Source organism: Octopus sinensis, linkage group LG2 (genome assembly GCF_006345805.1).
Source record: "Octopus sinensis linkage group LG2, ASM634580v1, whole genome shotgun sequence".
Classification (NCBI taxonomy): domain Eukaryota; kingdom Metazoa; phylum Mollusca; class Cephalopoda; order Octopoda; family Octopodidae; genus Octopus; species Octopus sinensis.
Genome location: NC_042998.1, coordinates 41,375,452 through 41,398,938, shown reverse-complemented (window position 1 = coordinate 41,398,938; position 23,487 = coordinate 41,375,452). Strand labels below are relative to the sequence as shown.

Here is a 23,487-nt window from a genome sequence, read left to right as displayed (position 1 = left end):
GCTTTAACAATGCTTGAGTCCCTATTCTGTTGATTTATTTGCTACAAGCATGGTTCTAGTTAAATTGATGCCTGCCAGGGATGAGCAGAGCACACACAAACACTTTAGATGCATCCTGATTAACTTCATAGCTTTGAATTTTGACTAACACAAGTTAATTATGTAATATTTCTAAAATGTATGGTTTTGAATGTTATGAATTCAGTAGTACATACATGAGTGAAATATAAGTATAAAAAGTTGAAAATGATCTAGCACACTGTAAATAAGTACTGAAATAATAACAATAAAAGTAACCTCTAGAAAAAGGGAATAGAAATTATAGTGGTATGGTACATTGAAAAATTTGCTAAATAAATGTTAAGAGCTGAATAATATAAAAAGCGATTCAAGTTAGGTCAATAACTGAAAAGAGAGATAGTCAAGAAATGTGTGTAATGTTGAATGGGTATGAATAACCCCTTGCTACAATGGGAAAAAATAAATTGTTAAACTATTATTTTGATATATTTTAGATGATAGCCTCTGTAATCTCAGACACACATCAGTGTTTATGTATACATGCATATGAACACTTTGCACTACATGCATACATGTATGTAAGCCAGCACTATTTACCTTGGTAAGTTTTTAGCATACCAAGTCTACAATCTAGTCTCAGTTCTATGTTTTGGTTCTGTAAGTCTGGTTGCAGCCAAAAGGGACAGACCTTGCATGGCTGACTTGCCTTAAGTAAATGATAAATAAAATTGCAAAACAGTTCCTTTCCAAATGATCTATAACAAATTATACCAATGTTTTTAAGAAAAAAAAAATTTAAGAGAGCTTAGAAAACAAAAACAAAATTTGCAGAATGAGGAAGGTGAAGAGAAAATGTTTACAATTACAACAAATTTAGTATAAAGGATAATACTAGAAACTAAATAATACTGATGATGGTAATATATACAATTGCTTCTGGTAAATGAATGATATATTTATTAATATCTGAACAAAGTAACCTAAAAGCAAGAGACAAAGTGAATCTATTTTTGCTGAAAAAATATGATAATGACATAACCTCCTTTCTCCATAAATTTCAGATTCACTAAATTCTAATAAAGTTTCAAAAAGGGATTTTGCAAGTAAAAAAATAGGGTGAACAAATAGCAAATTCTCACTTTGATATAAAGAGAGAAGTATAGTTAATTGAATTGAAGCCATGTATGAATGTCTTTATTTCACTGACCCTGGAATTTCAGCTCCAATAGGAGCTAACTAAAATATTTAAAGAGGTACAACGAAACTAGGCAAAACATTTATTCTAGCATCATTATTTTTGCCAACCATTGCTCTTCTAAATGGACAAATATTAGCACCTTGCTCTTAAAAGGGTCTTTAGTTTGGTGTGTTGCTTGAACAGATTTGCATATTCCACAAATGTGCATAAAAATGAATTAGTCTTGATGAAATGATAACTGCAGTTTAGGAATATAACTGAGAGAAACAAGTATGGATTGTAACTGTTTAATTAAAATTTTATCATTAAATTTTCAAATCCCCTCACCCTTACAATACAAATTTCTTTGAAATATTAAGATCAATGCATATGTGAAAGTTACATGAATTTCTCAATCTTTTTAAAAGTATTTGTCTGGTTCTTATTTTTCGTTTCATATCAATAAGCATTCGTCTGTTGTTAAAGATATGCCTGACATGCAAAGATTTTCTATTCTAGCATGAAAAAAAAAAGTGCTTTTACACTATAAGGTGAAACAGTTAAAGGAGGTCCTAAGAAGAAATTAAATGATGCTATGATCAGAATGTGACACATTCAAAACTAAAGACCCAGTCTTTGGTGATGTGTCAGGGTTAATAATAATAATAATAATAATGATAATAATTTTCTGTACTATAGGCACAAGACCTATTAATTACATTGAACCCAGTGATCAACTAGCACTTATTTTCACCCAGAAAGATGGAAGGCAAAGTTGATCATGGCAGCATTTGATCTTAGAATATAAAGACAAATGAAATGCCACTAAGCATCATATCTGGCATGCAAATGATTTCTTATTTCTTTACTGCCTACAAGGGGGCTAAACAAGGACAAAGGGATTAAGTCAATTACATCGACCCCAGTGTGTAACTGGTACTTAATTTATCGACCCCGAAAGGATGAAAGGCAAAGTCGACCTTGGCGGAATTTGAACTCTGAACATAACGGCAGACAAAATACCGCTAAGCATTTCGCCCGGCGAGCTAATGTTTCTGCCAGCGAGCTGGCAGAAACATTAGCATACTAGGTGAAATACTTAGCAGTATTTCATCTGCTGTTACATTCTGAGTTCAAATTCTGCTGAGGTCGACTTTGCCTTTCATCGTTTCGGGGTTGATTAAATAAGTACCAGTTATGCACTAGGGTCAATGTAATTGACTTAATCCCTTTGTCTGTCCTTGTTTGTCCCCTCTATGTTTAGCCCCCAGTAGGCAATAAATAAATAAATAAATAATAATAATAATGGTTTTAAATTTTGCCAAAAGAGCAGCAATTTTGGCGAGAGGGGATGAGTGGTTCAACTGGTACTTATTTTATCGACCTCGAAAGGATGAAAGGCAAAGTGTCGACCTCAGCAGAATTTGAACTCAGAATATCAAGGCAGATGAAATACTGCTAAGCATTTCACCTGGCATGCTAACGATTCTGCTAGCTCACTACTTTGATACATCTACCTCAGTACTCAACTGGTCAATTTTATTGATCTTTAAAAGATGAAAGGCAAAGTGGACCTATGCAGAATCTGAACTCAGAACATGAAGATGAACAAAATGCCACTAAACATTTTACCTGGAATGCTAATGATTCTGCCAGCTCACGACCTTCATAATAATAATAATAATAATGATGATAATAATAATAATTGTTTCTAATTTAGATACAAAGCTAACAACTTAAAGGGATGAAATTAGTGAATACTATCAACCCCCAGTAGCTGACCAGTACTTTGTACTTAGAAATGCTGCAAGGTATTTTTTGAAACTCTAATGAAATTTGTCAATCCAGCAGCAGTAGCAGCAAGTAACAACATACTAAAGCCCAAAACCAAAACAGGAACAGATAATAGAAAGAGATTATAACATTAAACATCAAAACAGATGAGCATTTTCATTGAAGAAACTGCTTTATCAGAACCTAAGGCTAATTTCAGTTTGTTTCCACTCATAAGGCAGGCATGGATATTTTAATAGCTGTCACTTTAGGAAATCAAACTTTTATTTATACCCTTCTTCTCATAAAAGTGGATATTAAAACTGTCAACATATGCTTGGTCTAATTACAATTGTCTTAAACAGAGGGCTACAAGAAACAAGTTGGACAGTATGTTTTGTGCCTAAATGTAATGATAATGTTATTCTTCATTGTTACTGAGTAAATATTCAATAGAATTTATCAATAGCACAAATTAAATATTGGATATGCAACTATTTTGCACATGTGTTACACTCATTTTTCCTGTACACACACATTCAAAAGATTAAGAAAATGAGGCTGCAATTAAGCTTCAACTAAAAATTCAAATCTGATTCTCTTTATGTGAGCTTAATGTACAATTATGCAGCAACTAATAAAGTTATGCATTAATTGAAAAAAATTAAGAAAATAGAATGAGTTTGGCCAATTATCTAAAATAATTTGAAATACAAAATTAATTTTTTGAACTTAGGAAAACCAAAGAAAAATTATTATTATTATCATTATTATTTTTATTATGCAAATAGTTTACAAACAAGCTAATTAACAAATTACTGGAATAGACTTTATCAGTTGGTTATATTAAAGAACTATTCTGAAATTATTGAAAGTGTGAATGGAAGAGTTACACAATACTTTGAAAATGAATCATCAATTAATGAACAATGAAGGACAGTCGCAATGAAATCATTTTGAATGATAAAAGAAAGTAAGACAAAATTAATAGTTTGCTTTTATAGAGATTGAAAACAACAAATAACAAGACAAAAAGAGAATGATATGCAAACAATACAATTGATGAAGTATAAGGTAGATATCAGTGAATTGGTTTTAATTATGAAACACTGACAATACAGAGAAAGATGCAACAGTAAGACCAAAAAAAAAAAAGGGTATTTTTTTGCAATGGCAGGAGTGCATCTCCCTACAGATTCTCTGATTGTAATCATGCATAGATTAACATAGAACACAGTGATTCATGTATGTTAGTAAGAATGGCAGTTGGAATAAGTTTTTTTTTTTAAAGGAGATTAAAATAGTTGTTTAACCCCAAATCAGTCCTGACTGAACAGACATAACAAAATGTGTTCTTGCTTTTTTTTTTCCTACTGTATTATTATGTCCTTTCTCTTTTTAAGAAACTAAGGTGTGATTTGAGAGGTTTTCTTTCTAATTTAAAGAGTTACAACTATAAAGAGACTCAATTGTTTAGCTGTTAAAAACTGAACAGCTTTGTATCAAGTTAATATTTTCTTTTTAATTTAATAAAGAAAATAGATCACTATTTTCTTAAAATTTTCAAAACACATAAAAAAGGCATTTACAAAGCAATAACTGTGGAGATTAAAGAAAGCAAGGAGAACACACAGACCCCCCCCCCACCAAAAAAAAAATAAAGGTAGTCACATTCAAAATGAAATTACATAAGTAGAAATTCTAGTTCAGAGAGCAACACTGTAGAGGAAATAATAGAAAAGTTTGATTTCAAAGTATATTAGCAGGGAGCTAGTGGTAGCTTAGTTCTGAACAAGTGGCTAAATGGTTACAGTGTTGACTTAGGTATTGTGTTGCATGCTAAGCAAAGATTACTTATTTCAGATAATCTTAAAATAATGCTATTTCATAGTTGAGTTGTTAGGTTTAGGTATCATCTTTAGTTGTAAAAGAATTGTTTCCCACCACCACCACCACACACACAGGCACACACGTGCACATGTGTACTTGCACACACACACATACTGAAATTGTAACAACACTATAAAAAAATATGGTTAATGAATTTAGCAGTCCAAAATAAAAATCAAAAAGAAATTTTGTTTTCTTCTGGTTGGAGGACAACAATAAAAGAAACAATGGAATGGTATGATTGTTTAACAAATAACTTAAGCTTTGGAAAAAAAAATTCATTTTGATATAACAAGAAAATGATTTCATTACAGCATTCTAATCTAATGATAAAAAAATAAAGTTTATCATGTTATATAAAGAGGAATTTAAAATAAAATAGAAATATATAAAGTCCAAGGCTATTGAAGGTGTTAAATAATTTATTCCTTATATAGAATAATAACTTATATGCAACTAACAACTTAGACAGAATATGTTACAAAAATCATCGTAGAAGAACATTCTATTAAATAACTAGTTAAAAACAAACTGTTTAGTTCATCTTTTGCAACTTATACACATTTAAATATTTTTCAAAATGACTTTGAAATCCCAAACTAAACTGCTACTTTTAACCTGCTGTTTTCCTGTTTTTGAGGTATGAGATTTATTATTTGAAAGGATGAACAAATTCTTTTTTAAAATATTAATTGCTTTAATTTTTCACAGCAAAAAAAAAAAAAATTATAATAAATAATTAAAAGTAACTTAAGAAGAAGTGGGGAAAAACAAAAAAATATAAATAAATATAGACCTAAAATATTCAAACAAAACAAACAGAAGTGTAGAAATTGGCAAAAGTAAAAAATTATTATTATAATATTAATCTAAAGTTTGTCAAAGTTAGATGAAATTAACATTAAATATTTACATTGACGGTGATGTCACAAGAGCATGAAATCTGTTTTCTTTTGATAGAACTATCAAAATAATTCATTTACATCACTTAACAAACTGCATTGTGAGATATTTACAATGAAGAGAAATTTTAACGGACAGAAGTCAATAACAGTAATGAAAAAATATTAAAGAAAGCTAAAATAAGATAACTTTAAGAAAAAAATCTATATAAAAAGTTATGTAAAATTTTGAAGTGTATATTAATACAAAATTTTAGCTTCGAACATATAAACAAATTTGAAAGCCTAAAAGTTTGTCTTATAATAGTAAAAAAGGTTAGTGGTACAGTGAATGGCATAAAGCCATCTACACGAGTTTGGTCAGTCTGATATACTGAATTTAAAGTCTTGTCAAGAAACAACTGTAATAAAAACAAATGAAAATACAACCAAACTGGCAATCAATATGGTTAGAGTATGTATGTGCATGGGAAGAGAGTATATTTATGTGGTACTCAAATCTGTGCGCAGCATGTCTGTGTATGCATGAGCAGACACACACACACATGTATACACACATACATATATATACTTATACAATCGTGCGTGCACATGTCTCCACATATGTGTAGGTGCAAATTCAGAATACCGAGAGCGGTTGAGATGTTACCTTGTCGGTCAAATGTAGGAATTATATACATTATGCAATAGACATAGAACACAACAAGAGAAGATATAGAAAGAAATGGAGGATGACAACTTTTACCTACCTGCCTGGCATATATCAGTGACTGAAGCCGTGCCCGCAGGTACAGGTATCTGTACAATAGAGGGTAGGATGGCCTCCCACCTCCATAGCGACCATGCCTCTTCATACCAGCCAGGCCGAGCACCTCTCATGATAGTCGTAGTCGTCGTCAATGGGTTAGCCAACCTAATAGAACCATTCCTCACAACAACCAGATGATGATGATGACAAGAAGGATAACGTAGGTGGGGAGTGATCTGTAACTGTTCTATGTATATATATAGATATATATTTATCTCTCTCTCTCTATATATATATGTATAGCAACAACAGGTCTGGTAACAGGAGTAGTGCTTGTTGTGAAAGCAAGGACTTAATGCAATCACACGGACAGTAATAGCAACAGCTAAATGGAGACAGATTTTTTTCCCCGATAAAATGAGGCAGAAATGTTGTACATGTTGAAGACGCTGTTGCTGCTGCTGTAATACAGCAGTCAATCCAACATTTTCTAGGCAAGCATCAGTTCTAGCAGTAGATAGATATAACAACAACAAAAATAGAGAATCTTTTTACATCATGTTTGCCTTCTGTGGATTATACAATATTAGAATGATGAGCATAGGGAAAGAGGAAAGGGATGCATATGTTACGGGGGATACGTGGGCAGTGGCAGTGAGAACTACAGAGGTAGATAGAAGGAAGGCACAGAACTGAGAGGTAAGTTTTAATTGATGGAAAGATGAATGAAAGTCTGCCTTCAGAGCTTTTTGTTAGCAGCTCCTTACCACTCCAGCACTAGCCTCTCCCTTCTCCTCTTCTGTAACAACCACAAGGGCTTGCCTTGCATTTGTTAGTATCAGCTTTGCTGTTTCTGTACAGCAGTGTCCTCATATACTACCTAAGCTGATGAAAAATAGACAGCTACATTGCTCCATTTTCAAGAATGCAAAATCTTAAGAAGCTGATTAATGAGTGTGTGTTTGTGTGAGTGCATGCATGCATGCATGTGTATATATACACTGGTGGTTGATGATGATGAAGTAAAACAAGGGAAAAAAAAAAATCCACAAGAATCATGTTTCATTGATTAGAAGAGATTAAGATAACGTTGATTATTAATCATAATGTGCAGAACTATAAAATCAAATAGCCAACTGTTAATTCTGACTTTAGGTAAAACAACAACAACAACAATAATAATCTACAAATCACAAAATACATTGGCTGGGGGTAGCTATTTTTATCAACAGCTACACTGAAAAATGACAGTTTATGAATGATTTCTACAAGAGACCTGGATTAAAAAAAAAACGACAAAAAGACATAGTCTCCTTGTTTTCTACACTGGAAAGAAAATTTCCATGTTCAGAAAATGAAGCAACACAAAAGTCAAAAAGCCCCAATAGTACCTACTCTTTGTATGTAAACAACCTTCATTCCTTCCTTTTTTGCTTTCTTTCAGAATACAGTTGTGCATAGATTTGATGTCTTTGTAAAGGAAAATGAATTTAACTAGATGGCGTGTGGATTTGAATGGCTATCACCGCAGAATGAACAATGATTGTTGTTGTTGCAGTTGTGTAACACTGGTCAGTTCTAATCAAGCAGAAATAGCTGACAGAAATGTGATTTATAAACTCAATGTTTGATGTGGATCAATATTTGACCACTTACCCTAATACATTTATTGCAAATATTTATTTTACTGACATACAGGAAGATGAAATGATAAAGGTAGCTATAGTACGATTTGAACCCATTACTACAGGTCAATGAATTGATCATCACTAACCCAGCCGCCAACTAACTTATTGTATTGTTTAGTAGATAGAAAGGTTTTCTGCTAAGAGAAAAGGGTACAATTTGAAACTGCAAAACTATTACCTTATATAAAATGAAACCACTCAATGATGGCAGCTAATTAAAATTATACTTGGAGATAAAGATGAAAGAAATTTTGAAATTTCACTGCCCTTTAAGAAGCAGTAAACTAAAATGGAGTTGGAAGCCACTTGTTGAATTTTAAAAGCTAATATATACATTTTTTTTTTTGGAGAAAATCTCCAAAAGTTGGCAAACATTCCCAATATATTAAATATATATCACCAATGATCAATAGTTTTGAATTCCATGTCCTTTGCAAACATAATGTATAGTAAGGATGGACGATTACTAAGTAATTTGGGGAGTAGATCAATGGCCTTATATTTATGAAGCAATTCAAACTAATGAACCAAAAAGAGATCACCATATTTAAATAAAAGAAGTTGAGGATGTTATTTGCAGGGGTCGATAATTTTGCATCAAACTGGATCAGAAGATAATGGATATTTTATTTAGTATAAAGATTAGAAGTAGAGGCAGAAAGATAAGTTCATGTGAATCTATACTATATTACCATGACAACTTAGTTCTAAACAAAGTCAAAAAAACAGAAGAAAAACATAAATGAAGCAGAACTGTGTTGATTCCTTATCTAATCAGGTTGCTAATAGGGTCTATTTGATTATTGAGGTGATTTGCAACATTCATTTGACTATGGAAGCACAGACACTCTAGATACTCTATCCATATTGGTTTAGAACAAAAAGAAAACATTAAAATAGTTCAGTAGAAGATGACATAGTGGGTGACATTACTACTTTATCTGGTTATTGTTGTTGTTGTTAAGACAGCCCTGATCAAGTAAACTTATGGTCAAAAGGCATTCCACATGTCTATTTTGTTTTTTTGTATATCATTCAATGAATGCTTCCAACTTCATTTAAGTCTACTGCTTAAGAATGGTGATATTTCTAAGTTTGTTTCAAATTTGTCTCCAAATAAGGCTTTCTTATTATTCATTAATATTTGAACAGTTTTGTTTTCAACTTGTTCCTTATTCTTTTGTTGGGTTAATGATGATCAGTTTAATGATGCTATGGTGTGATGCAAGAGAAATTGGACTGATATTTCTGGCAGATTGGATGAACATAAAGGAGCACACTTATTCGGTCAAGCTCAATGTTGTAGATGATTTCTCTGAATATGTAGAAAAGAAAATAAGCAGATCAACACTTTATAGTCAAGGTAAACAATAGGCATGCAAAAAGCACAGAGGGGTCTCTGGAACTCTGATAAAGAACCAGAACTGAAGTAGTTCCCAACTGGAGCAACAAGACAATGGAGCATTTTGATTGTTTTTGCTGGAACTAACAGAGTTCAGCTTTTAAGATGATATTACTAGTATTGATTGTAACAAAGGGTTTCGAGGTATGTACAAAAGTAGACCATATTAGAGATCGTGTGAAAGCCATTAGAGAAAATCCCTTCTTTCAGACCAAACTTATTTTTTAAAAAAAAGCATACGGCAGGGTGTTGAAAAGTTCCTGGCTTTAAAGATATCATGAAAGGCCTGGTTGGAGGCCCAACCTTTTGAGTTCTTTTACAGGGCTTAGAAAAACTGAAGGACCAATGCAATAACTGGATCTGAGGAGGGAATATGTTGAATAAAATCATAATTAACTGATCCTCTTGTATTTTCTTTTATCCAAAGCTATGAACTTTCCAATACCCCTGTAAGTTGATGCAAATATGGAAGGAAAACCTTTAATGACATAAAATATAAAACAAAACATAAACACGTTAAAATGGGGATGATGAACAATGCTATTGATGGCAATGAGGAAATTATATGATTACAGCTTCATGTAAGTCAGCTATCTTGAATACTGTAAAACTGCTTTGGTACATAATTATTAAAAAAAACAAAAAAACTCTTTATCCATATTTCATTTCAGCTATTTCAATCATTCAGGATCTAACAGACGGAGAGCTGCCATTCCTTTCTCAAACAATAACAATTCTATCTATTTCTAGACTGTGCTACATAAGACAGTGTAGTTTTTAAAACTTTTATAAATACAGTTCCTAAGTAAGATCATTTGAATTATTGAACTAAGGATTAATACCGTTATTATTAACATAAATTTACAAGATTTTAAAAGTAAATACTATTCTTATTTTAATCATAATTTCTTTCTTTCATTGAATAAATAACCCAATATTTTATCTCTACTGCAGTTGAGTAAAAAAGATCTGATTTTAGAATTAAAAGAAAATAGAAGGAATCATAAATTTAATTTTATCCCTTGAATATTAACTAGCATTGCAGTTAATAGCAATGAAATTCAAGTCTTTAAAGGTTTGCAACTGATTTTCAGTAAGAAATATATATATATATATATATATACACACACACATAAAAAGAGGGTATATTTCTTTTATATATATTAAAGAATTCAATATTTTTACTCTTTAAAAACAGATACATCTGTTAAAAATCAATAGTGCCTAGCATATAACAAAAGCTGATTAAGTTTGTAGGAGGGATTGAAGTATTTAGCAAGATAAAGAAATATTTAAAAGTATTAAAAGAATTCAGATCAGATTCCAATATAAAAGATGAAGTAAATCTTCAGAAACCCCACAAATACTGATAATGTTCTTTGGATATTAGGGGTAATCAAAGAACAGTAGACAGATATATTTTTCAAGATCAACTATTAAAATAAAGATTGGTTATATCATTCATTTGGTAGAGTCATGCAAATATTTCTGACAAGAAGATATAATTTAATGAAATGTTTAGAGTAAAATATACCCCATTATTTCTGGATTAACTCCATATTTTAAGGTAATGTGTTTCAGAAAAACTCTCAAATTTGTTGACAACTAAGTAATAAATATTAAACATGAACTAAATTGGGATGCTAACCAAATAAAAATAATCATCATCATCATCGTCGTTTAACGTCCGTTCTCCATGCTAGCATGGGTTGGACGGTTCGACCGGGGTTCTGGGAAGCCAGAAGGCTGCACCAGGCTCCAGTCTAATCTGGCAATGTTTCTACAGCTGGATGCCCTTCCTAACGCCAACCACTCCGTGAGTGTAGTGGGTGCTTTTTACGTGCCACCTGCACGTAAATGTAATTTAAAATCTAAATGTAATTTAATATTTATTTATAAATGTTCATGTGAGAAAGAAAAACAGTTCGACTTAAATACCCAACTCTAGTATTTGCTGTTAACATGTATGCCTTAAATCTATCATGCTGTGTAATTATAGATGTAGGCTAAGTTGATATATATTAGTGTCTAATTTGATTTATATATTTATAGACCTTTCTGCTTCATGAGCAACTGATCTATATATTTCTGTTCACAAATGGAAAAAATGGCAATCTACAAATTTCAGGACCATTCCTTACTTGATGTAAAATTAATGAATTAGCAAACACCAAAAAAACAAATAGTCAATAATGACTATTTGAGTCATAACAACCATTTACAGATAAATGTGAATAATTAACAACTTAACTGTGGCAACTGGGTTTTCATTAGATAGATCAATCAATCCCAGAGGAATTTTTTTTACAATCGACAATGAATAACATAAAAGTGATCAGTCATTATTGCCTATGATACAGAATTAGGCTGAAACTTGGGACACGAGAGCTAAATAAAACCAATTTAGTTAATAACATTGAGAAAACATCTTTTTCTTATAAAATTCTGAGACAACATTTGAAATTGTTAATACAATTTCTTCATGGCTATATTTTGAAAGGGATTGGCACAATTGTTTCAATAAATGGCAATATATTTTTGATGGTATCATTATTAACCATTAACATAGAACTAACTTGAATAAACTTCCAACCATAAGGAATTATTTTTGATTATAGATAATCATTTACAAAATGACTAGCTGTGGCTCATTTGAAGAACTAATAATATCTGAATAAAGATCAGAAGGTTATATGAGCTGTTTTTGTTACAATTTAGATATAATTGCACTAAAATACTCATGGCCAGGTGATATCTACAGTTATGTTCTTGGAATGTTCTTTTGCAAAAGCAGATTTCCCTTATGCAAAGAAAAGAGATAATCAATATGGAACATTCAGAACAATGATTTATTCTGTGTATAAGCTTTAGAATCTAAGAAGTCAACATCAGCTTTGAAAAAGTCACAAGAAATTAACTTCCAACAGTTCCTTTCACTTATTTTCATTTCTCTCTTATTTCCAATTTCAGATTGGTGATGGCAGTAAAGGAGGAGAGAGGTTATGCAGGTGCTAGTGTATATTGGTATTGTTGAATCATAGAAATTGTGAATAATTATTTCAAATTGACAGAAATAGTGAAAATTGTTGAACGTTCTCATACTAGGCCTTGATAAAGCAAAAAAAAAAAAAAGGTTTCTATCAAGTAAAAACTGCATCTGCAAAAAGTTTTTTTTTTAATTTCCAGTCTCGAGAACATACCATAGTTGACATGTGTAAAGAAAACAGAATGTGAAAACAGATATTTAAAATCAATATGAATATTAATAATGTTAGTATGATTTTGGTTGCAGTCATGTAAACTCACTGAATTTTCAATGGAATTTTAGACTTGAGTGGAATAAGAGAAAGAAAATGGTAACTGTTGCAAGAATCAAAATGATTCAGCTTTGATATAAATTATTTATAAAAAATTTGGCTGTTATATTTTAGCAACAAATCCTGTATAGTGATAGATATAAAATTCTCCAGAAATAAAAGTACTGTGAGGGAAAAGCTACAGAACACCCATTAATTTCACAATTGGCTATATATTACAATTTAACCCTTATGATACAACAAAAAAACATCTACATCTGGCTATTTGAAAATTATATATCATTCATATAAAACACTTAAAATTCAGAACAGTAGTAAAAATATTAAAAGACAATCATTTTCTTCAATATATCAGTGATTATTGCTGTGAATTTTAAATAAACACATTCCACATTAAATGTATCAGGAAGATTAATAAGTTATTAAATTAACTGCTATTGTTATTTAATATATATTTCTTAACTAAGCAGTTTTTGCCAACATAAACTACCAATAATTTCATTGCACTCTGGGTTTTAATATGCATGCACACATGTGTATTTGCGTGCATGCATACACACATGCACACACATGTATTAAGCTTCAAGACCATAATGAAGTATGGTAAGTTCAATGCAGTGAATATTAAAAGAAAATAATCACCTTTAAAAAGCTCTTCATGAATTAAATGTAACTATGGGAATGGACAAATTACCGTATTCTTCCAATTTGTTTGGCAGCAATTAATTTTAAAAGCTTCTAACAAGTTTTATATACAATACCTTCATTTTCCTAAAATATCAAATGTTGCTTGCAAGTAGTTATAATTTGCTGCAGAGAAATCACTCCAAATTTTAATTACTATTGTATTGACCATCTCCAAAGACAAAGTCAATTAAAAAATGAAGACTAACCAATTCCCTCTCCACCTCCAAATACTTCAGTTTTCATCATCTTTAGATTTTTATAATTTTAGATAAATACAGATAAAAGTAAACACAAGATCTGAAAGTAATTGAATTTCAAGTTGTACAGAATTAAAGAGGCAGAAATATGTATCAGAGCCTCTTATTTTCTCATAGACCAGTTAAAGTTTTGTGATTAACTACTTATTATATGATATCACATCATGGCTGGAATTTCAGAGGAGCTCTCACTTCATACATTAAGACAAGATTTCATGAGGCTCTTTTGTAGATAGTTGTCTTTATTCAAAAACAAACAATACCAATTATTATAAATTTTACTGATTCAATTTTTAAAAAGGGTAATTTCACTGAAGATCTTTTAAATAGTTATCAAAATAATTTTACTTGGTTTCCTGCAATTGCTTGTCTTTCTTAAAGATGGTGAATCTGACAGGGACGATATTTTCTTTTAGCCAGACACAAACACATTTTTGTAGAGAAATAGTGTAATTGATACATTACTGATTATCATTTTATCAATGTTGAATGAATGAAAGATAAAGTTAACCTCAGCAGAATTCGAATTCTGAGTGTATAGGAAGTAGCCAACATACTATGCTATTTATTTATATTTAGTTTGGTGGCGTGTTGTTTCTATTAAAAATAATTACTAAAACACTGAAAATTCTCTTCATCAAGTTTTTGGTAAATTGAAAACAGTTTGATGGATATTTCCCCTTTCATTAAATTGAGTAAGAGTAAACATTATCAAATGTTTCGAGTAGAGTTTTCAGTGAATATAAAAGCATACTTAAAGGTATTAATGAACTACAAAAATATTTGATTTCGGCAGATGACTTAAAATTGAATTCATTTAAACAAATCTTAGAATAGAAACCAATGTGCCTAAAAGAGCAAACTGAATCGCTGGAAATATTTAAATGTTTTCAAATTCCAAGGCTTTGAGACAAAAAGCAATAGTGAAAATTAAAAGCCAATGCAGTTCTAAACACAAGTTTTTAAATTCAGAGATGCAAAAGTTTGGATAGTTGTGACTCTTGAGGGATGCAATTATATCCAGAAACAACATCTGACTGTTGAAACCTATAACTATTGAGAATATCAAATCATTCTTTCTTAGCATGTCTGTATGGTGAAGAAGCTTGTTTGCAAACCACATTTTTTAATTCAGTTCCATAGGGTGGCAACTTGGCCAAGTATCTTCTAGTATAGCCCTGGAGCAGGTAAAACCTTTTGAGAAGATTTGGTAAACAGAAACTGTAAGAAGTCTATCATGTGTGCATCTCCTAGTCTTGGCAAAGTGCATTAGTTGTAAACAAGCACCATAAACATACAAGTGGTGTTATTAATTTCAAATTTTCTGTGGAAATAAGTCTAGCCACAAAGAAAAAAAAATCTTGCTTAAAAACAAGTGACAAGAAGAGTATCTAGTCATAGAAAATATGCCTAAATGGATTCTGCCTAACCCATGCAAGCATGATAAAATGGAAATTGAAATGGTTATGATGATATTCAGTTTAAGGAACCTCAATTTAGAAAGTTGAATTTCTTAAATGAACCTGTTATTTCTAGAAAGGAGAGCAGGAAAATAAAGTCAAATAAGCTCACTATGCATAATGAAGTGTAAACTCAAGAATTTCCCACTAAGTGCTTAAAATTAACGTAGATTAGCAGCATTGTAGAAATAAAATTTAGAAAAGAATTGACAGTGTACATGAACCATTTCAAGTATAACCAGATAGGTGAGTTCAAAGTAGTCGAAGTTAAATTTGAACATCTGAAGATCAGCCTACAAAAAAAATGTGGATAAAGCAGGATATGATATGGAATGAGGAGGAAAAAAATTTAAATTTCAAGTATACAATTTAGAACATTTCAATAATCTACTTTTTCCCTAAAGAAAACATTTTATATGTAAAATGTAATGGAAGTTCACTATTAAAAAATTTTCTGATATTATTGATCAAACTTCTTTTAAGTAACACTTTTTATTTCTGGATTTTTAGGAACAGGATAATAAAATTCTGGATGACTAATAGTATTTGTCATACCATTTATATAGTTCAACTATCTATTTTGAACATTTGTTTTCTTTTTAAGGTGGCTACTAAAATTGTTAAACCAGCATGAATGTTTCCATGATATTTATTTCTTTGTTTTATTGGATAGAATTTGATTTTGAAAGAAAATGAAGACTAATTTGTTTAGATTTAAATTACAATAACATGAAGGAAATGCCAGGGATGACAATTAATCAATGAATAATAATTTATGTATAACTCAGAAGAATGATATTTAGAGAGATATAATAACTGCCACTATAAACTTGATGACCTCCAGAATCTTCTAAAAGAACAAAGAAGTTTCAAGCACTTTCAAAATTAAAATGCCAAGACATTACTATTATACTTATAACATTATCCCTGACTGGTCATTTACACTGCTTTATATTAATAAATAGAAAATTAAACTTTGATGATGGCTGAGGAAAACCAGGTAGTTAAATACACCTAAAAGCATTACATTTATGAAATTTTCACTATTTAGCTCTGCAAAACACACATACACACAAACACACCCTAGTTAAAAAAGTAAAATATTGTGTCTTTCTAAAATTTAAGACAAAAGGGGGAAAAAAACTATTTCCTTTAAGGAAACATCTTTGTTGGAGATATATGCAAAAGTTTTATGGTTATAACAATGTATTACTGATGATAATGCTATAACCAATTATCATGAGAGAGAGGAGTCAGAGAATAGCTTAGGATTATCGTCACAGTATCATTCTCCTTGTGTGTTCAAGAAACATCAGGCATGAATAGGATAAGAAGGTATATCCAACATGTCATGGACAAATGAGAAACAATAGCTCAAAGTTACAAATACATAAAATAAACAAAATGTAAAGCACAAAAAAAAAAGAAAAAATACAGAAGGAATATTAAAGATGACTCAAATTAATATTTAAAAGTAAACTGCATGCTAAAAGTAAATGAGTATATAGGTACCAATATTTTAGCTGTCACAGTTGTAAGTAATAACTGTGTATTCTTAAGAACACATTAATTAGATTATCAAGAATACAGAAAAAAGCAAGAAAAATAAAGATGACAATTCAAGATTTTATACTGACGAAGTATATTTATCGTAAAGACAAAGAAATAAAGGACTTCAGTAATTGAAAGCTTAATATTGAATATCTACAGTAGAAATACAAAACTGTCTAGTAAAGAAATAAAGACAAGCTGTCACAGATATCTAATAAACATGAACAAAAGAAACTGTCTTCTGTCTTCAAGGAAGCCAAAAGGTATGAAAATGGAGGTTGAAGTGACAGACAAATTTGAAGAGGAAGAAGCACCAAAACAAAAGTAAAAGACAAAACTGAAAATTAAATTACAAAACACTATGGCAAAGCAATAGTAAGAAAAGCTTCTATTACAGCTAATATCTGCTAGGATTGAGCATATCAAAAGTAAGCCAGGTGACAGGTTGGTGGTTATGAAGATCTCTTTCAAATCATGGAGTTCTGAGTTCCATCCAGCAGTGTAACAGCCTTGAGGAAATGAAACTGTGCAGTAGGAAGTGTTATGTGTACATGTGTGTATACAATGCATACACATATATATCATCCCCATCATTTTAATGTCCAATTTTCTATGTTTGCATGGGTCAGAGTTTATTGAAGATTTTCTATGATTAAATGCCTTCCCTGCCACCAGTCCTCACCTGTTTCCAAGCAAGGTAATATTTCCCTGTATTTTGCAAAATACTGGAAATGAATAATACTGCTTGTATGAAAGTGACACTCATTTACTAGTATCATGAAATGTGAGGCAAACACATGCACGCGTGTATACACACACACACACACACACACACAGCATGCTTCATTTATTTTCCGTCAAGTAAATCCACTCACAAGCTTTTGATTGGCTCAGGGTTATAGAAGACATTTGCCTAAAGTCACAGAGAGAGAAACTCCATACACTGTATCCAATGCTTAGTAATAGACTCATAAGAGGTGCAGTGGAACCAAGGGAAAGTTAACAGAAAAAGTAGTCTTTGTATGTTTATGCAAGAGCAATAAACACTCAGGATACATGAGAAATAATTTTTTTTGTATGATCTGGAGGCTGCCTAGAAGTAGAAGATAGTTTTTGTTACCAAGGCGACCTGGTTAGCAGAAGTGAATGTTCTGAAAGTATAGATGCTAGAATAAGAATAGGAGGGAGAAAGTTCTGAGAACTATTACATCTGTTGGCAACAGGTGTTTTCAAAGCAGAAGGAAGATTGTATGTGGCTTGTGAATGAAGTTTTCTTGAGAACATTCCTTTCTTAGTGGTAAGACCATAGCAGATCTTCTAGTATAATGGATGTCCACTTACAGGTCATCCCTTTTTTATGTATGTAATATAATTTTTTATGAAACTTCAGACTTTTAAATATGCTAGACCACCGGTGTTAAATTGATATTAATCAAATTAATATCCAATTTTTCACCCTTATTATTTTAAATTTAAATAGCTATGTTCTTTAACCGGCAAAATTCACTGCAGAGAATTATTTTCAACAGAAATATTTCCGGTAGTTTAGTGTGCCATAACGAAGGCTTTTGAAAAATAATTGGTAGAACTGTATACATGTTTAATCTCATGCAGACGTCCCATGTATAGTTCTGCAAATTATGGTTGCTAAGACGATCACACTGACGAGTTTTGCGGATGATTACATAAATGATTATGTAAGCATTAACAACATAACCATGGTTTGTGATTAATCTATATTTCATATCTTTTCATTTGTCTTGCTCGCTTACATTTTGACATTTGCTAAATTTTTCTTGAGAACATTCCTTTCTTAGTGATAAGACCATAGCAGATCTTCTTCTAGCATAATGGATGTCCACTTACAGGTCATCCCTTTTATATGTATGTAATATAATTTTTTCTGAAACTTCAGATTTTTAAATATGCTAGACCACTGGTGTTAAATTGATATTAATCAAATTAATATTCAATTTTTCACCCTTATTATTTTAAATATATATAAATATACAGATATATATATATATATATATAAATAAATATATGAATATATATATGTATATAAATATATTAATAGTTTCTTCAATGGTTCTGGAGGTTGGGGGATTGCAGGGAGTTTAACCTCTCCACCATTGCAGCGCAGTGTAGGGATACTTATATCTACTACATATAACTAATATATTTTATTAAGCATCCAAAGAAAATAACTCATTTGCTCCTGGAAGGGATCCTTAATATAGCCAAGGGAAATAACTAATTCATTTTTGTAAATTATTTGGTATAGATCAAATTGAGTATGCTTATTTCTTAGTATTTGAGCTGTTAGACTTATTTTCGTAATTTATCCAGTACAACGCTTAAACAAGTAAATAGTATTATTCTAAACAATAGATCTACTTATTTCGGTTAGTGAGTTATTCCCGAATATACCAACACTAGTGCCACTGAGGGTAATATTCTCTGCGAATGCACAAAGCCCTTTTCAGAGTTATTTACTTGAATTGTTATTATCTCATGTCTGATTAGCCTGTTATTACTTAACATGCTTCATGATTTTAGTATACATATATATACTAAAATATATATAGCTCTATATACTCTGGGAATGTATTAAAGCCCTTTTTGGGGCTACTTTATTTGAATTCTTACTATTGGGTAATTAATTTCATGTTATTACATAACTGACTTCACAATTTGGGTATTCATAACATATTGGGAGTTCCTAAAAACAAGATCCTGAGTAAGACAGTTTGGTATTCTATGTTAATGCACAAAAACTGTTTTAAGGGCTATATACTTTGTATTGTTACTGGATTAGTGAAACAATTATGAGAATGGAACCAAGGGATAAGCCCTGCTTTCCCAGGAATTACTGGGTACGTCAGCTAGTATACATATATATAATTTGTAACAGTAATAGTAATAACCTGGTGTTAGAACTCAGTGTGTGTGTGTATATATATATATATATTATATATATATATATATATATATATGGACATATACAATGGATGAAGAATGCCCTTTGGTCATTGCAACAAGAAAGTTCTTTGAGGCACAAGTTTGGGCAACGTTGTTTGTGGAAGAGCAGCAGTTTCCCATGCATATCTGTTTCCATGCCACCAATGTTGACCAAGGGAAAGGCAAAATCCAATACAATTTGGCAACAGTGATGTTGCACCTCATTTTTACAGCTGAGTAAACCGGAGCAATGTGAAATAAAGTGCCTTGCTCAAGAACACAACACACAGACCAGTCTTGGAACCAAATTCACAACCTTCCGATTATAAGTATAATGCTTTCACTACTGAGCTATATATATATATATATATATATATATATATATATATATATATACACACACACAGGTATGATTGGATGCACTTGATGTGTGAGAATTAAACCATAGAGGTTTCAGCTCCAATGTTAAGTGTGTTAAAAACTCACTGTTGCTGGCACACACAGGCTGTGCATATCTGAGAGTGGGTTATGATGTAATATGAATAGCCTGGGAATAATAAGAGAAAAGAACCATGGCATAACTTGGTACTCCTTTATTCAAGTTGTTACATATATTTCATTATTCACCAACACATGATGTCACATTATATAGTAGGTGCAGCCCAATAAGCTTCATCTATAGTATGATGTTATGTCTCACTGAAAAATGAAGCATAAGTAACAACTGCAGTAGCAAGTTATATCCATGTTCTTCTTCTCTCCAATTATTCAATCTAAAAATTTTACTGAGCATCAATCTGATACATTTACTGTGTAGATCCAATTGAATTTTGTTTTATTTTTCTGTCTTTTGCTCTTGGATTTGTCTATACATATGAAGTTAAACAATGGCAAAAGAACAGAAAATTATGCAATGAACTTTATTAGCTTACAACTAACATTTTATTCTGAAGCTCTAAGTGAAACATTTCGTATATATATATATTCACACACACATACACTTACAAAAGAATGATGTGTTTACGTTCAAGATAAACCAAGATCATGTATACCTATGATCAGAGCTAATTTAGCCATGACCACCCCATGTTTTCAAGCATAGTTTTATGTCAAATTACCTAAACTTATCATCATTTAATGCCTATTTTCCTTGTTACTTAAACTTATATGTCCTGTTTTGTTTTTTACCTAAAAATGAAGTGCAATTTAAAAGAAATTTGACTGCTATTTTTATCAAGTTGAATAACTATGTAAAGCTTCCTAATTTGGTTCATAAATACCAACACCTAGAACCTGCTTTTGGCAAAGTCAACTATAGAGAAATTTAAAGTGAGCTAATAGAGTAGTATTTCCCAAATTATGGGACCACAATATTATTTTGAAAGGGTCACCTAGACAATATGTTTAACTTCTGAAATATATGAAGAAAGAAAAAAAGAGAAAAAGAAAAGTAAAATGTTTATAAATATGTTTTACACTAAGTTAAAGACAGGGGTTATTACACAACATTTATTGCAGAATTTTTCCCTAAGGAAGGTAAGTGTTATGTGTCCCACTGGAATATATTTTAAAAAATGCAGAAGATTATTGATTCGTGTAAATGGGTCACAATGGTAAAAGATTGGCAAAATGAAATATTCTGTATTGTCTATTTTGGTGAACATTTAAAAACATTATCGTTGTTCATTTAAAAATATACATGTATTTTTTTTAAAACATACACATTGTAAAGTTATGTCAAAAAAAACAAAACAACATTATTATTATCACAAAATCTTAAAATATGACTGACACAATATCAGCTTCATTAAAATAATAAAAAAAAAATCTCATGCCTTCACTAGATCCTATCGATATTCCCTGGATGGACTATTTTATACACAAGAGTATAATGATTCAAATCCAATGGAAAGCAATAAGCAGAGATGACTTCATCAGGCAATGTGTCATACTTGATGATATTATTTGTGACAAGGTAATTTAGGTCTTTGATCTTATGATGGAATAGAGAGAGAGACCATTTTATGAAAGATTATCTATGCTACAACTACAATGTTTAGTTTTACATATTGATATTTCCATGTACTGAGAATGTTTGAATTGATGATGATAAAGACTATCAAAGATGATGATGATAGAAAATTTCTAAAATATTTTTTTTAGGAAGTTTGATGAATACTAAGAAGCAAAATAAAATTTAAAAAAAAACAAGTACTAGTGTGTGAATGTTATAAGGAGGGCAGGAGAGAGAAAAGTGAATAAAAATATAACGTAAAAGAAATTCATTATGGATTTAAATGTTTCCAAAATAAAATATAAAAAAAGCCCTACTTTTTACAAACCTATGAGTTAATCAATTTGATTATGTAACTTAAACTTAGGAAATGTAATTACTTAACAAGATTGTCAACTAATCACATTAAGATTAATTTCATTTTCTGCTCAGTAATGAATAAGATACTGTTTAGTGATTTCTGACATAACAAACAGCGTCTGTTTTATAATTACATGGAAAAACCAATGTACCAAGTCTAACACTGGTTTGACATTCAGCTTTCCAAAATATACATAAAAAAAAACCAAAACCCCAGAAGTAACCAAATGTTGTAGACAGAAAAAAACCACAAAAAATTAAACCTTGTCCTCCTAGACAAATTAACATTCATTTATCAACTTTCATAAGAAAATAAAATAGAAGTATTATTCCTAATGAGAATTTTAGTGAACATCTAAAAACATTGTTATTCATTTGAAAATAGACAAATGGTTGTATTATGGTGTAATTTTTTTGTTAAACACTCTTTCTCCCTCTAACACACACACATACACACACTCTCTCTCTACTATTGCTAAAACAAAATTACTTTGGATTTCTTTAAATCCTTTGAATTGTATCAGACAATGTAACAGAAAACATCAGGAAGCATCATAATTTTTTTAAAGTCTACATTTGTATGGCTTGGTGCTCTTCCTGTCACCAAACCTCACTGTTGCCAAGCAAGGTACTATTTCCATAAGACCAGTCATGTTTTCATAGGAGACTGGAAACAAATACCAGTGTTTGCATGATGGTGATGCTCATTCACAACTGTAATGAAAAGTTAAGACAAGGAGTTTCTGTCTACCAAATCCACTCACAAAGCTTTGGTCAGCTCAGGGCTTTAATAGAAGACATTTGTCCAAAGTTTCATACAGTGGGACTAAACCCCAAAATCATGTGGTTGGAAAGTAAATTCCTCAACCAAATTGCCATTTATAAACCTTAAAGCATAATGAGAAAGAAAAAAAAAAGTGAGGAACAGGGGGTGAAATACAGAAACTAGAAAGTAATGAAGTATATTTAACTCTTAAAACCAAAGATGCAATAATCTCAATAATGTAATAGGAATGATGTAAGTAAAAAAAAAAAAAGCTTACATGATTTTCTGCAGTTCTGGCATTTTATATAAATACATTTTAAGTATTACTTATTCTTATAAAGTAAAATGAAACATTATGTTTACTGAATGTTATTAGGTTTTTGAAATTAAATACGATTAGTTAAGTAGCAGAACATAATGAACACATGCTTGAATAACTCTTGGGTATGTCAACTGAAAAACAGCTGAATTTACCAAATGAGTAATGATCAGTAGTTTTTTTACAAAGAAAGC

At 30.9% G+C, this 23,487-nt stretch overlaps 1 protein-coding gene and 1 long non-coding RNA gene across 9 annotated transcripts in view; one reads left to right on the top strand and one right to left on the bottom strand.

Moving 5' to 3' along the window:
• The window catches only part of LOC115232614 (dystrophin), a 744,226-nt gene that overhangs the window by 163,845 nt on the left and 556,894 nt on the right, over window positions 1-23,487 (bottom strand). The window lies entirely within an intron of this gene.
• LOC118767636 lies at window positions 6,613-21,809 on the top strand. The gene is made up of 2 exons (XR_005003555.1): window positions 6,613-10,182; window positions 21,679-21,809. It is a non-coding gene; the product is annotated as an uncharacterized LOC118767636 (long non-coding RNA).